The 15,063-nt window shown below is 41.3% G+C and overlaps 2 protein-coding genes across 6 annotated transcripts in view; one reads left to right on the top strand and one right to left on the bottom strand.

Moving 5' to 3' along the window:
• LAMB3 (laminin subunit beta 3) overlaps positions 1-15,063 on the bottom strand; it is a 163,138-nt gene that overhangs the window by 100,502 nt on the left and 47,573 nt on the right. The gene's annotated exons all lie outside the window — the stretch shown is intronic.
• The window catches only part of HSD11B1 (hydroxysteroid 11-beta dehydrogenase 1), a 45,039-nt gene that overhangs the window by 18,773 nt on the left and 11,203 nt on the right, over positions 1-15,063 (top strand). The window lies entirely within an intron of this gene.

Below are 15,063 nucleotides of genomic sequence, written 5' to 3'. Positions count from 1 at the left end.
AAGCTGATTAACAGCTTGCCCCTATACATGAATAGGCAGACATATGAATATGAGGCTTGGGTGTGTAAACTCAATGAGAAGCACACATCCTGAGGAAAAGAGACATGGTTAAAGAACAAGTTGGGTCATAAGAAATGAGGGGCTGTTAAAGGTAGATGGGCTACAAGATCCTTGGAAGTAACAGAGAAAGAGCAGTAATGCAGAGTGCCCTCGAGAAGCTTGGTGGTTTGTGACCTAGAAATGGAAGTCTAAAGGGGCTTTGGGAGACTGCAGAGGAATAGCCCATTCTGATACTAAGGGAGAGACCTGGTCATGATGGATAAACATGATCTTGCTTCTACCATGACCAAGAACTGTAGGTTGGTAAAGTTCGTTGATGATACAAAGGTGGAACTGAGACGTGAAATATTTTAACATACAGTTGTCTGATAAGTGGATTAAGCTAAGGCTAAAGGAAATAAAGAACAGAAACAAGCACATCATATCATTAACAGATCTGCCTATATTGGGGATGTTCTCCAAAATCGGAACTTACTACCTTAAACGTTCTATTTAAACAACGAACAGGGTAGGGAGAGAGTGTGTACAGAGAAATATTCATGAAGAGAACACTGTGACCAAGAAAGGTCCTTGATGCTTTGGATGGTGGCAGTATCAGAAGTTATCACCAATAAAAAGCTAGAGAGTTTCCAGCTTGAGGGATTCCTAGGCCCATTTTTCTCATGCATCCAGGAGAGAAGTCCCACATGTATTTGTTGATTAGTCAGAAGGATGTGACTGGAAGGTGCAAACACCAGGATTAAAACGAGCCATTTAAAAGTGGTTCCTGTAAAAACAAATAACAAAAAAACAAATAACCTGAAGACTTTGTAAATTCTTAAATATTTCCCAAACTATTATTAGGTATTACTGTAACTAAGAACACCATCTATGTTGTAAAGAATTCTATTTCCTGGACAGGAAAGGCCTGCATAGTGATGGGATAAAAGGGCAGTGTGTCTGTGCTACCCGCCAAACAGAGTGATTGATATGCATCCCTGTGCTTCCCAGACAACACAGACTCCCCACCCCTCCCCAGACACAGCCTCTCTCCAGGCTGAAAGGAAGGGAGAGCTTCCGGATGCATACTGAGTGGGAGGGTGCTGGGCACATCCCCAATCCATCCTAGGGCATTGGCCAAAACCCTCACATCAGTCATGGTGTAGGTGGCTTTAATGATTTTAGTTGATTAAATAATATATCCACTCTAGGCTAAGAGTGTTCTTGATCTTTGGCTAGAGAAATTTAACTTTCTATAACGTACAGAGAGTCTTAATGTTCTCAGAAAGAATAAGAATTGTTGTAGGAGCCCAAGGGCATGATGAAAGTCTGATAACCTCTGCCTCCACGCATCTTCCATACCTACCAAATGTCGCTTCATAATGTTTGTGGACTCAGAGGTGGAAATCTAGTTGAACTACTATCCTTCATGTCTGCTGTTTGTGTAGCCCAAAAAGTTCAGCCTGTTTGCTTTGAAGCATGTCTGTGAACTTGCAAAGTACAGACGCTTTGCTTTCTCTCCCTAACTGAAGAATTTTTCTTTCCTATGCTGTTTTTTAAACATTCAGCAAACATGGTCATTAATCCTTCCTTAAAATCTGAATTCCATAAACATGGGATGCTAATCCTCAAATAGATCCTAAGGTCAGCCAAAGAGTATTGGGATGAATTTTTAATCATTCCTTTCAGGGAATACATTAAGTCCTTTATTGAATTATGGTGATAAGCAATTGTTGTTATCTCCAGTGCATTTCCAGGTACTGCAATACATAGAAATCCTATACTTTTAATACATTCTTTAAAGCCTCAGCTTTAAATATGCTTTAGCATCAAAACAGTATTGCTGCCTCTGGGAATTTCCTTACAGTCCACATCTACCCATCATTCAACACCATTTGGGGCACGTACTGATCAAGTTTCTATGGATATATAATATCTAGTTATTACACTGATTAGTCTCCCCTCCTTCTACCACATGCTAGTTTGGCTATAAGTTGAGCTACTATAACGAACACCCAAATCAATGCTAGCTTACACAAATCAAAAGTTATTTTTCTCTCATAAAACAGCCTGGAATAAGCAGTCCAAGTCTGATATGGTAGTTCTGCCCCCACGAAGTTGTCCAGGAAACTCTCTATCTCAGAACCATCATCCCTGGGATGTTATCCTCACCTGTATGTCCAGGATGGTTCACTATCACATCAGAATTCTAGCTAGAGAAAATGGAGAAAGAAGAATAAAACCTGAAAGTTGTATACTTCAGGGCTCCTGGGTGGCTCAGTCAGGTGAGCATCCGTCTTCGGCTCAGGTCATGATCTTGTCGTTCATGAGTTCGAACCCCACATCAGGCTCTGTGCTGACAGCTCAGAGCCTGGAGCTTGCTTCAGATTCTGTCTCCCTCTCTCTCTGCCTCTCCCCCACTTGCATTCTGTGTCTCTCTTTCTCTCTCTCAAAAATAAATAAACATTAAAAAAAATTTTTTTTAAAGAAAGTTGTATACTTCTCTTCTGCCACAGCTGGCTGCAATTGTGGTCTTTACTCAAAGTGGATGTGTGTCCAACTGAAAACCAGTGTCTATAAAAGACACCGATGTTGATAAACAACTAACAGTGTCTCCCACATCATCCGTGCCAAGATGCATACAAGACTAGAAGGCGGTATTCCCTCTAGGCCACCCCATGTGACTACTGCATACCATATACACACTCCAGATTCCATCTCTCCAGATTCAAGATCCATCATGAACACAAAACCCCTTCCATCAGGCAGCAGTACAGGAGGCAATGGGGCAAGAATGTTGAGATGGTATTTGTGAAACAAAGATATTAATTCTCCAATGCAACTGGAAAAGAAATCACTGGTTTGGGCAAAGAACATTTGAAAACATCTGGAAAAAGTTTATCTGCCATTAATCAAAATGGGTCTTCTGGAGGCAGGTTCAGTTTTCAAAAAGTAAAGGTCATTCCATTTTCATGCCCCTTGGCTCTGTGAACCCTGTAACGATGGCCCAGCACATCAGTTACACACGTGACAGCCAGAATCCAACTTCTAATGCTGCTTCTCCGCCCCTCCTTTGTCATAGACAAACTCTGTGATTCCCTGCCTCTTTCTCCTCTTAAGAATCTCACTTCACATGAAGTTCTTTCCAGCTATCACCAGAGCCTTTAAACATTTCCTCTTCCTCTAATCTACTACATTTTGGAAAATTACCTTTAAAATTCTACTTCCTCCCCCCCACCTCTCTTTTTTGGCTCTCTTGGTGATACAAATACTACTAACAACAGTTATACTAAAAATACTAACCACACTGGACCAGGATAAATGTAGGGATATTAATTCTTCTATATCAAGAAAAACGTTAAGACATATTTTGAAGTGCAACTAGACATAACAAAAGACTGAGTTTCTTTAAATATTCAAAATGAAAAACTAAAGGAATAAGAGAACCCTGCCAATAAACTGTGAATGCTCAGACCTCTCATTGAGAGCTCCATAAGGGTCTCCAGTTACCTATTCATGATTCTCCAAGTAAGTCCTCTTTTAAAATGATCAACTTTCTGTATATGTTTTTTAAGTTTTATTCAAATGTATTCCTTTTCTGGTTTATTCATTTCCAGAATTGCTTCATATATTTTTTTTACATAGATGTGTAGTATTTCAGGCATATTATGAGATGAGTAGCCAGCGGCAAATACCTCATAAGACAATGCTTTTGTGGGAAAACTCAAACCAATGTATGAAGTCACTTGTTGGACCTTAACCTGTTTGTCGGTTAAGGGCTGCCTGTGTGGTCCAAACCTGTTTCAAGAATTCAACATTACGAAGAGGGGGAGTGGGGGGGGGGGAAACCAGGTTTCTCAACTACACATATCAACTAACAGGATTTGGAATACCCATAATGGTGTTTTGCATCAAGACAAGAATATACAGATGCTAATCTCATCCCTCCCTTCAGCTCTGTATACCTACTTTTTCCTGAAAAGCCCTAAACAATGCCTCAGTGTATGGATATGCCTTGGAGTGCAGTGGGGAGAGGAGGGTCAAGGTCAATGTCTAGGATGCAAAGGGGCCTAGGAGTTAGAATAAGAAGGGATGATTTATCATTCACCCAATTGCTTTATATTTTTCTAAGACGAATCTTTACCCTTAAATCCAATTACCTCAGAAATCATTTTCAGGAACCATACTTTCCAAGGTGAGTAGAAGTGTTTGTGTATGTGAATAGAGGTGTTTACATGGGCAGGAGGCGGGTGCTGCTGCAGATTTACACTGTTTTGAGGGGAATGGGGAGAGATAGTGGGAGAGGAGGTATGTACATGTATAGATGTCATCTACAAGGTCTGGAAGAAGGCCAAAAAGGAGATTCAAGTAAGAATCAACAACTTGGACATAGAAATTTCAGGAGTCATTGTTGCCTAAATTCAAGAGATTGTGTTTAGGCAAACATGAAGGACTGAGACAGAACCTGCTGGACTCATCTTCAGGTTCTGGGACTCAGCCCTGCAAGAGGGGCACATAGAGATTTGAAGGGGGAGAGATGACTCCCTGCTGAAGATAGTAACAACTTAGTATAGGTTAAGAACAATATGATGCTATCCAGGACAGCCACTGCTCCAAATTTCCCCCTTGAAAGGCTGGGGTGGGGATGGGTGGGCTTACGGAGTCATAGCTCCTTAATGCTACTAGACAATTGATTTTGTTCAGGTGCCCTTCCTGGTGAAAATAGGAGGGTTCTACCATCCTTCATGCCTACATTTACTCACCAAGGACTTTTAAAAGGCTTAGAACAAATATACTCTATTCGGAAATACACAAGTAGAAAACTAGGTCTTAAGAAAAGAAGATAAAACTTATCAAACCACTGTGTTGAACACCTGAAACTAATGTAACATTGTGTGTCAACTATACTTCAATAAACTCGAAAAACAAAAAAAGAAAAGAATATTTAAAAGTGCCAAAATTAGACTCCACATAGATGCTGTGCTTAAGTTTCAAATTTGGCTCTTGAATTTTCTTAACAACAACAACAAAAGAATAAGGTCAGTATATAGATAAGATTACAGGCAAAAGAAAGAGATACTGCAGGAAGCAAATAGTATCTGTAATCAATTTCTCATAAAACACTGTTTTTCGTAAATAAAAGACTGTAAATTGAAGGCACAAAGTAATGAAAAGAGCAATGGCCCAACAACTTTCTTAAAGTTTCTTAAAGTTTCTATGATTTTAAAAATTATACACACACATTATGAAAATCTGAAAAATGAAGAAAAGTATAAAACTGAAAATAAGTCATTCATAATCATGCCAATATTTTGGAGAATTTCTTTCCAGATATAGATAGATATAGATATAGGACAATTATTTTCCTACTGCCAGATATTTAGGTTACTTCCAATGTTTTGCTATTTTAAAAATCCTGCAGGGCCTCTTAGTGACTCAGTCAGTTAAGCCTCTGACTCTTGGTTTTGGCTTAGATCATGGTCTCATGTCTCACGGTCATGATCTCATGGTTGTGAGATGGAGCCCCACGTTGGGCTCTGCACTGACAGCATGGAGACTGCTTGGGATTCTCTCTCTCTCTTCCTCTTTCTCTGTCCCTCCCCCACATGTGCACATCCTCTCTCTTTTTCTCTCAAAATAAATATTTAAAAAAAAACCCTTTAAAAACCCTGCAATAGATGTCTTATATGTTAGCCTGTCACTAAGTTGATGATTATTTCCTAGATAAATTCTTAGCACTAGATTTACTGATGGGTGAAATGATGAAATGATGATGGTGAAATGATGGAAACATTTTTAAGGCTATTGCTATATTTCCAAACTGCCTCAGATACAATGAAAAATAAGAGACTAGACTTTTTAAATACACAAAAATAAAAAAGGAATTTATATGAGTATAAGCATCATGCCCCATTCCCACTCTGAGTATAGACCTGAGTGTTCCTCTCACACCTAGTCTGCAGAGTTCACAAAGTTTTCAGCAATTGACAATTTTTGTAGGTAAAAGAAAAAGGAGTTTAGTAGTTAAAATTTTAAAATCTTTATTTGTGAAATGGGACATGTGAGGTCCCTGTCTCTTTGAGAGCAGTAGTATTTTATTTTTGGTTACCATAAAATCCTTATTTCCTACAATAGCATCTGGCATGTAGTAGATATTTAACAAAAGTCAGGTAACGATTGAATTCATTTCATTTTCATGTGTTTATAGGATATTTATATTCTCTATTCTGTGAATTTTTCCCCCATTCTCCTGCCCATTGAGATGTTAGCAAAACTTTTCTAATAATAAAGACACCTAATTGATTTTATCTGCAGCTTCTTGTTGCAAACATTGGCAAAGTCATATGTTTGAAACACAGCTAAATATAAAATTAATAAAGTGAAAAGTGAATTTGGCATGGTGTGAATATATAGCTTGAGAGAGTTGGGCTTGACCCAAGGAGAATTCCTGTTGAAATAAGTATGGATTTCAGTAAGTAGAAGACCACCTAAGGTACTTCAAGATTAGGAATGGGTGGGGAGAGAGGGCATAACTTTACATCTGAGAAGTTTATTCTACACATAAAGTTGCAAAAATGTTCCCAAATTACATTCATTCATCTTCAAATGATATAAATCAAGGGTCCACTCTGAGCCACACACTGTGCGGATGCCAGGGCTTTGTCAGGGAGTGAGGAAGGCGAGACAAGGTGCATTACCGTGGAGCCCTCATTCCAGTGTAAGTGATCGTTACATTGTTTACAGTCATGAAAAACTGAAGGCAATCTGAATGTCCACCACTAGTGATAGGTTTCTAAATTATAGTGAAATGCTTTATAAATTTTTACACATACTGACTATAAAATCATAATGTTTTAAAAGAAAAGTAACTTAGAGAACAGTACATATAGTATGACCACAACTCTATTTAAAGAAGGAGTCTTTTGCCTTTCATTTTATAGACTTCAGAGCTGTTTCTTGTACAATGAGCTGAGAATAATTTGAATAATTAGAAAAGTTAGAATAATTTTTATTTTTTATTTATTTATTTTTTATTTTTTTTTTAACGTTTATTTATTTTTGAGACAGAGAGAGACCAAGCATGAACGGGGGAGGGTCAGAGAGAGGGAGACACAGAATCTGAAACAGGCTCCAGGCTCTGAGCTGTCAGCACAGAGCCCGACGTGGGGCTCGAACTCACGGACCGTGAGATCATGACCTGAGCCGAAGTCGGCCGCTTAACCAACTGAGCCACCCAGCCGCCCCAAAAAAGTTAGAATAATTTTTAAAACCAAAGTAAGAGATGGAATTCTATATGGTAACCAGAAGCAAAATGTTTCTCCTCTCATGATGGCTGACTTGGGGGGGAGGTGGGGACAGAGATTGTGCCCAATCTCACAAGGCAACAAGCAAATTCAAGTGACTAAAAATGCTACGTTACCAAATTCAAACCACTAAATGCCATGGTAGGAGTGGACTACTGTATTGTTTGTTTGTTTGCCTACAAAATTGTCAGTTGTTGAGAACTTTGTTAACTCCACAGAGTAGGTTGGAGATGGGCACTCTCATATACACCTAGTAAGAAAGAGTATTGTTCTTTTATTAATTTTAACTCGTTTCCACCATTGATTATTAAAAGTCTAGTCCTTTATTTTTCATGTTCTCTTAAGCAATTTGGCAATATGTGTCCATAGCCTCAAAAGTGTTCCCATCATTTCACTTAGCAAACATAATGTTGAGACTCTATCAAGATATAATCATCAATCCAGTCACAGATGGATGTACAAAAACATTTACTGTAGAATTTTTTTCAATTTGTCTTTCAATCTGCAAGCAAAGCCACCACACTGAAAATAGCCAGCTGACATGTGCCTGAAGTCAGCCATCACAGCCGACTTAAAGTCAGGATCCAATTATTGCATAGTCCGTTTTACTATATGGGTTTTAAATTACTTCCTATTTTCCCATGAAGTTGTCTGGTTCAGGAACTCCCATTTAATAAGTGCCTATAATAAATCCTTTATTTCTAGCATTAGAAAATTAGTCTTTCCCTGTACTGTCTAGTTAAACAATATTTAAAGAATATTATTTTGAAGGGGTGCCAAATGACTGGCCCACATTGGACGTACATCGGTCTCAGCCCATCCCTGGGAAGACAGCTGGTCCTGTGGGAATTGCAGCTGAGACAGTGGCAGGAAATAAGGCCAGGTCAGGATCTCCCAGAGATAGCATGGTTCTGCCATACCTGCTTTGCTCAGCACATTTGCTCTCCTTCTCTCTGCATTAGCTTTTGCTTCCTTTGGCACCTAGTTCAACCTGGCTGCCACTGTCCTTTTGTCAGCCTAACATCTCTCAATATGCTTTTAACTTCTGCCCCATTGCCAGCTCCCTTGGTCTCTCAATCTCCCAACTCCAAATCCTCTCACAGAAGAGGTATCTAATTGGCTCTGCTGAATTTTATAAGTGAATCCCCCAAGTTATTCATGACTTGACCAGTCTAGAGGCACAATCATTGACTCAGGTCTAATTAGTAAGGCCACAGGAAGGACAGAGTTGGAGTAGAAGCAGGGTAGAGAACGGTAGACATGTTCGAGTCATTTGCATAACCTTTGGATAATCTTCCTTAAAGACTGCTTCTGTCAGCACAGGTTGTCAAACTTGGGCAGGCTAGGACAAGACAGAAAGCAGCACTGGCAGCCTGGCTCAGGATATCAACACTGAAATGAGATGAGGAGGGCGTCCATACAAGAGGCAGGGATGGTAGCTTGGTGTCAAGTTTCAGAGCTCAAGTGGGCCAAGGAGGGTGTCCGTGTGGCACCTGGCTTGAAGCATCAGAACTAAGAGAGGCAATGAGGGCATCTGCAAAGGTGCTGCCCAGGGGCAGGCCAATATGGAGGGAAGAGGTCACCCGTGTGCCCTGGTAGGAAGTACCAGAGCCCAGGCGGGATGAGGAGGACATCCACACAGAGGACTCAGAAAAAAGTGAAGAATAATCACATCCGAGGGGCATTCATCAAATAACTAACGCATGCCGAGGATAATGGAAGCCAGGTTCTTGCTGCCGGAGTTACAAACATGAAAAGGAAAAAATTGGAATGAACCCTGTGATATTAGATTGGGCCTAGGGTGTCTAGGAACCAATCATTCCTAATATGCATGAATAGATATGGAAATATACATGTGTATGTCTATATATGTATGCATATGTTCCCTAGCTCTATCTAGTGAGAGGATCTGGGAGCACACTTAGCGTCCAGATCTTGGTTTTTATTTTTACTTGTTTTAAAGTTTATTTCTTTATTTTGAGAGAGAGAGAAAAAACCATGAGCTGGGGAGGGGCAGAGAGAGAAGGACAGAGAGAATCTCAAGCAGGCTCCACATGCCAGCACAGAGCACGATGTGGGGCTCGAACTCACAAGCCATGAGATCATGACCTGAACCAAAGTTGTTTGCTCAACCAACTGAGCCACCCAAGTGTCCCAGATCTTGTTTTTTAAATATCATTCTCCACTAAAAAGAACCAAGTATTCATGGAGAAATGGTTGATTCCAGGGCAATGGCAGAAATAGTATAAGATGAGCCAACCTGTGCCAGTGATTTTAAAACTGCTCAAAGAGGGGCGCCTGTGTGGCTCAGTCAGTTAAACGTCCGACTTCAACTCAGGTCATGATCTCTCAGTTCAGGGGTTCAAGTCCCACATTGGTCTCTGTGCTGACAGCTCAGAGCCTGGAGTCTGCTTTGGATTCTCTCTCCCTCTCTCTCTGCCCCTCCTCTGCTCGTGCTCTCTCTCTCTCTCTGTCTCTGTCTCTCAAAAATAAATAAACATTAAAGAGAAATTTTTTAACTGCCCAAAGAATAATAGGCACATGTTCTAGGACATAGAAACTTTTAAAAGGCTCCCACTAGCCAAACCTGGGACCACTGGGACATTTGAATAAATAATGATAAAAATGGGTAATAACCCATAAGATACAATAAAAATCCATGATGATATAAACAAACACATGAAGAAATGGGGAGTGGACAAGGCATTTCCATAGAGTGGAAAGCTAAATGATAAATATGGAAGGAGTGATGAAATTAGAAATAATTAGTAATAGTTGAAAAGAATAGTAATAATTTGGCCAGAAATCATCAATGGATGCCAAAACTAGTGGGTAAAAGTTTAATAGAAAACACAATATCTACATAGTCTTTAAGTACCACCCTACTCAACAATAGAAGAACAGCCTGATTCGAAAAGGAGCAAAGGACTTAAATAGACATTTCTCCAGAGAAGGCGTACAAATGACCAACAGGTATATGAAAAGATGTTCAACATCACTAATTATCAGAGAAATGTAGATCCAAACCACAATGAGATATCACCTAACAAATGTTGGGATAGCCATTGTCAAAAACCAAACCAAAACCAAAACCAAAAAACAGAAGGTAACAAGATCTGGTGAGGATGTAGAGAAATTGGAAACCTGTTGGTGGGAATGTAAAATGGCACAGCCACTATGGAAACTAGTATCGAGGTTCTTCAAAAAAATAAATAAAAATGGAATTACCATATGATCCAGAAAGTCTACTCCTTGGTACATACTCAAAAGAATTGAAAGCACACCTCAAAAAGATATTTGTACTCTCATGTTCATAGAAGCATTATTCAAAATAGCTAAATCATGGAAGCAACCCAAGTGCCCATCAACAGATGTGTGAATAAGCAAAATGTGGTATATACATACAATTCAGCCTTAAAAAGAAAAGTAATTCTGATATATGCTACAACATGGTTGAAACCTGAGGACAGTATGTTAGGTGAAATAAACCAGTCACAAAAAGGCAAATACTATAGAATTGCACTTACATAAGATACTTAGAGTAGTCAAAATCATAGAGACAGAAAGTGGATGGTGGTTGCCAGGGGCTGGGAGAAGGGAATGAGGAGTTACTGTTAATGGACATAGAGTTTCAGTGTTGCAAGATGAAAAGAGCTCTGGAAATGGATGGTGGTAATGATTGCACAACAAGAGGAATGTACTTAATACCACTGAACTGCACACTTAACAATGGCTAAGATAGTTGTTGTTTTTTTAAGTACCATCCTATAAAATATTGGAGTAGGTTGAATGGTGATCCTCAAAAAGATAGGTCTATGTCCTAACTCCCCAAACCTGTATATGTGATGTTACTTGGAAAAAGGGTCATTGCAACTGTAATTAAGTTAAGGATCTTGAGATGAGATCACCCTGGATGACCTGGGTGGGCTCTAAATCCAATGGCAAGTGTCCTTGTAAGACACAGAAGAGAAGACATAGAAGGAGATAGTGGGGTGAAGATAGAGGCAGAGTTTGGAGTGATATAGCCAAGAGGGATACTGAAAGCCACTGGAAGCTAGAAGCAAGGGAGGATTCTCCCTCCCTCCCCTAGAGCCTTTAGAAAGAGTACAGCCCTACCAACACCTTCATTTCAGACTTCTAGTCTGCAGAACTATAAAAGAATAAATTTTTGTTGCCTGAAGTCAGCTAGCTTGTAGTAATTTGTTACGGCAGGTCTAGGAAACCAATAAATGACTTTCCACATTTTGATAGTTGCATTGTGGTTATGTCTGAGAATGTCCCTATATGTAGGAAATGCACACTAACATTCAGGGGTGGTGGGACATTGGATTGGCAATTACCTCAATTACAGCAATTACTCTCAAATGGTTCAGAAAGAGTGGGGGAGGTCATTTGTACTATTCTTGCAACTCTTCTATAAGTTTGGAATTATTTCAAAAAAGAAAAAAAAAATCCCCATCCTAGGGGTCTAGTGACTTGGATGACATATGAGGATGGATTTTGTGGGGCTTTCTCGTGGGTTCCTTGGAGATCCCCTGCAGGAAACATGCTAGTACTTCCTCCAGCTCACTCCTCTCAGCTTCTTCCTCAGCTTCTAGGTTTTGATCAGCCCATCCCCCTTGGCCCAGGCCACCCCACCATCCCTGGGCAGATGACTCCAGGCCAACTCCCCCTCTACAGGCTCCACATTTGGTGTCTGAGAAACCTGCTGCTTATTGATATATTTGATCCCACAATGCACTCAACTAGTTCCCAAACTCCACTGGACACTTGCAAAGGTGGCTAAATAATCTTAAAGCTCCTTTTGTGGGGCTTACAGTGAACAGAATGCAACTGTCTCCCTGACCCTCAGTGGATGAGCATATAAGACAGTGACAATTCTCCCTTTTCCAAACACAACTATGTAGGCTGGATATGGGTGATTAGGTCATGCTGGTGGAACTAGCTGGGGCCACCCTTCAACTCTGGGGGCTCTTAAAATCTCTTTTGTTCTCATTTTGGAAGACGTGCTGATGCTCATGACAGCAGGAGCCACATTTCATGGCCTGCGCAGGAAAGTTCTTGCCAAAATCATCTTGCAAAACCTAGTAACAGATTTTATCTTACTTATCTCTGCAGCATTTTGCACTGTTTCAACACTATACATTCTTCTTTTGTGTTCAGCCAAAACACCCCCCACTGGGTGTCATGTCCTCTGGCTGCCCTGCGTGCCTCACCTTAGTTCTCCTCATCCCCCTCAAAGTCTTACTGTTGGTTTCCTTAAGATTCTTTCCATCCTGAGCCCTCTTCTCTTTTGCTCAACATACTCTTCCTGGGCATTCCCACCCATTCCCATTGCTTCAATTACCACTGGATGGATTGTGGGCTGTCTTAATGCTAACAATGATACCTCAGGTTCTCCAAAGCCTGGAGGAGGAAGATGGGTTTATCTTGAGACCCTGATTCAACCCAAGCAATAAAAGAGGTTAGACCCTGAGGGGCCCAGCTAAGGAAATATTTTTAGGAAAGGCTGGATGGAAGGGGCAGGGTCCAGGATGAGTTCCCTGCCTCAAAGCCATCAGGGCGTGGTGAACCCCAAGTTGGGGCTCGCTCAGTAGAAGATGTGGCACATTTGCCCGGGGTCACTCTGAAAGTCTGAAGGCAGGCAGAAATGAAGCTTTTCAATCCTGCACACTTTCTTCTGAGCTCTCAGTTCAGGCAGTTTAAAATCTGCCTTTGAAATGGAAATACTGTAATTTCAAAATCTCAGCAGGGCAGTTGGGGATGGAGGGTGTGGAGTGGATGAACAAAAGCACTGAGGCCTGCTTTTGACCTCTTCTTCTCAGCTAACAAGCTCCAGCGCACAGCTTAGCTGCCAGCCCTCTGGCTCTTGCTGTTTCTACAGTGGCTAAGTCCCAGCGTTTCTGGGACAGAGCTAATTGCAAACAGTATGTCCCATTCATCACCAAGTCTGCACTCTTACTTGTCAGACTCCATGTCCCATATTTTGCTTCAGAAAATATGATCACCAGAGCTCTGTTTCCTTGTGGTCTAAAACTTCCCAGGAGAGAAATCGAGACGACATGTATCTATTCTGCTGGGATGGCTCCATTCTCCCCACGTAAACAAAACCTAACCTTGAGCAGAAGCACCCAGCCTTCTCCACCCTAACTTTCATGACCGCTTCATGCAAATTAGTACATTTATTTACTTGCTCATTTGATTCAATTAAGCTCATACTCTGGCATATTTTTTAACTGCTAGTTGAACAAGTGAATCTCGTAGGCTGCAATCAGAAAACAACTTTATTCTTTCCCTCAGACCCATTCTGTGGGTTAGCTCATCCCTGAACCTGCATGCGATCGTGGGTGGACAGACACACTCTAGGGTAATAAAAGATCCTCTGGCTGCTTCCAGTCTCAAAAAAAGTCTCACCTCGGTAGTTAAAATGTCTGGCCACAAGTAATTTAACTGAAGCTTCTCTCCCCTCATCAAGCTCCCGGGTAGGAAAGAGAAATGGGATCAGCTCTTCCTCCCATTCCCTATCTCCTCCCTGCTTACCAGGCCCCCTCTGGCCCCTCTTGTTTAAAAGAAAATAGGGCACATGGGGATGAAGGGAGGTTCAGGATAGGTAAGGTCTTACTTGGCTGGCACCTGGCGAATATACCACTAAACTTTGGCCACAGCAAATGTTCAAAGTTCATGCTTTCTGACCTGGGAGGATGACCAAATCTGACTCTTGCATTGGATGTTTTTGTGGGTCCTTTGGAAGCCCCTGCTGGAACACTGTTAGCTCTCCTTGTGATCTGAGCAGAAGTTGCCAATGTGATTTATTTCCCTCAGGCCCTGGGAACACAGTGGGAATACAGGAGGATACATGCACCATTTGGGGCTGTCCTTTGGGACAGGATTGGAAATGACTCTGGGGAAGAAGGGACAGGCCCCAGGACAAAGCCCATAGGGTGGTGAGGAGAGTGTGGGCTGGACGTCAGGCTTCCTACAGGGAGTTCCCTTGTGTATGACAATCTGCACCAGCTCCATGGTGGCCTTGCCCATAATAACCAGAGCCTCTGGGGTGGCTCCCCAGTCCTTGGTGCCCCCTCAAACTCCCAGGGACAAGGTCTCCATGAGGCACACTTAGAGTTCCTCTCACGAGGATGGACATGAGGGGAAGGCCCACCTTCCTTCTTGGAAGATGGCTGAGACATTGCTCGTTTCCTCTCCCTACTCCATTCCCTCTGTCCTCTTCGCCTTCAGCCCTTCTTTCCCTCAGGATGGTTAGTATACATGTTGCAACCACATTGTTGTTCTGGATTTTTCGTTCTCTTGCTTATCTGTGTTACCACAAGCTGGGTAAGGACACAGGCAATCTGGAACCTCCCCTCAGAAGATGGAAGCATTGGCCAGTTACTATGTTCTAGGCCTTTGAACCTCAGTTAAAACTAGAGCAGGAGAAGTCAATTTTTCACATCCTGTTACATGTGATTTATTCCATCTTGTCCAGAGCCTCACAGAACCTTTCTAAAAAATAAAAATCTGGGTTTTTAGAGAGGCACTGCCCTTTTCAGCTTTCCGAAACTTCAAAATATATTTTACATAGGACAGAATGCAGAGGTTTCCTCACACAAGCAAAGGAGTGATATATGGGAAAATGTTTAAGAACAGCTGTGTGAATAGAAAACAGACTTTAACAAATGCACCAAGGTTGTTTTGGAATAGTGAGAACCTAGGAGATTTTCCT

Source organism: Panthera leo, chromosome F3, assembly GCF_018350215.1.
Source record: "Panthera leo isolate Ple1 chromosome F3, P.leo_Ple1_pat1.1, whole genome shotgun sequence".
In the NCBI taxonomy this organism is placed as follows: Eukaryota; Metazoa; Chordata; class Mammalia; order Carnivora; family Felidae; genus Panthera; species Panthera leo.
The sequence above is the reverse complement of the archived record's forward strand: the minus strand, read 5'-3'. Positions and strand labels throughout refer to the sequence as shown.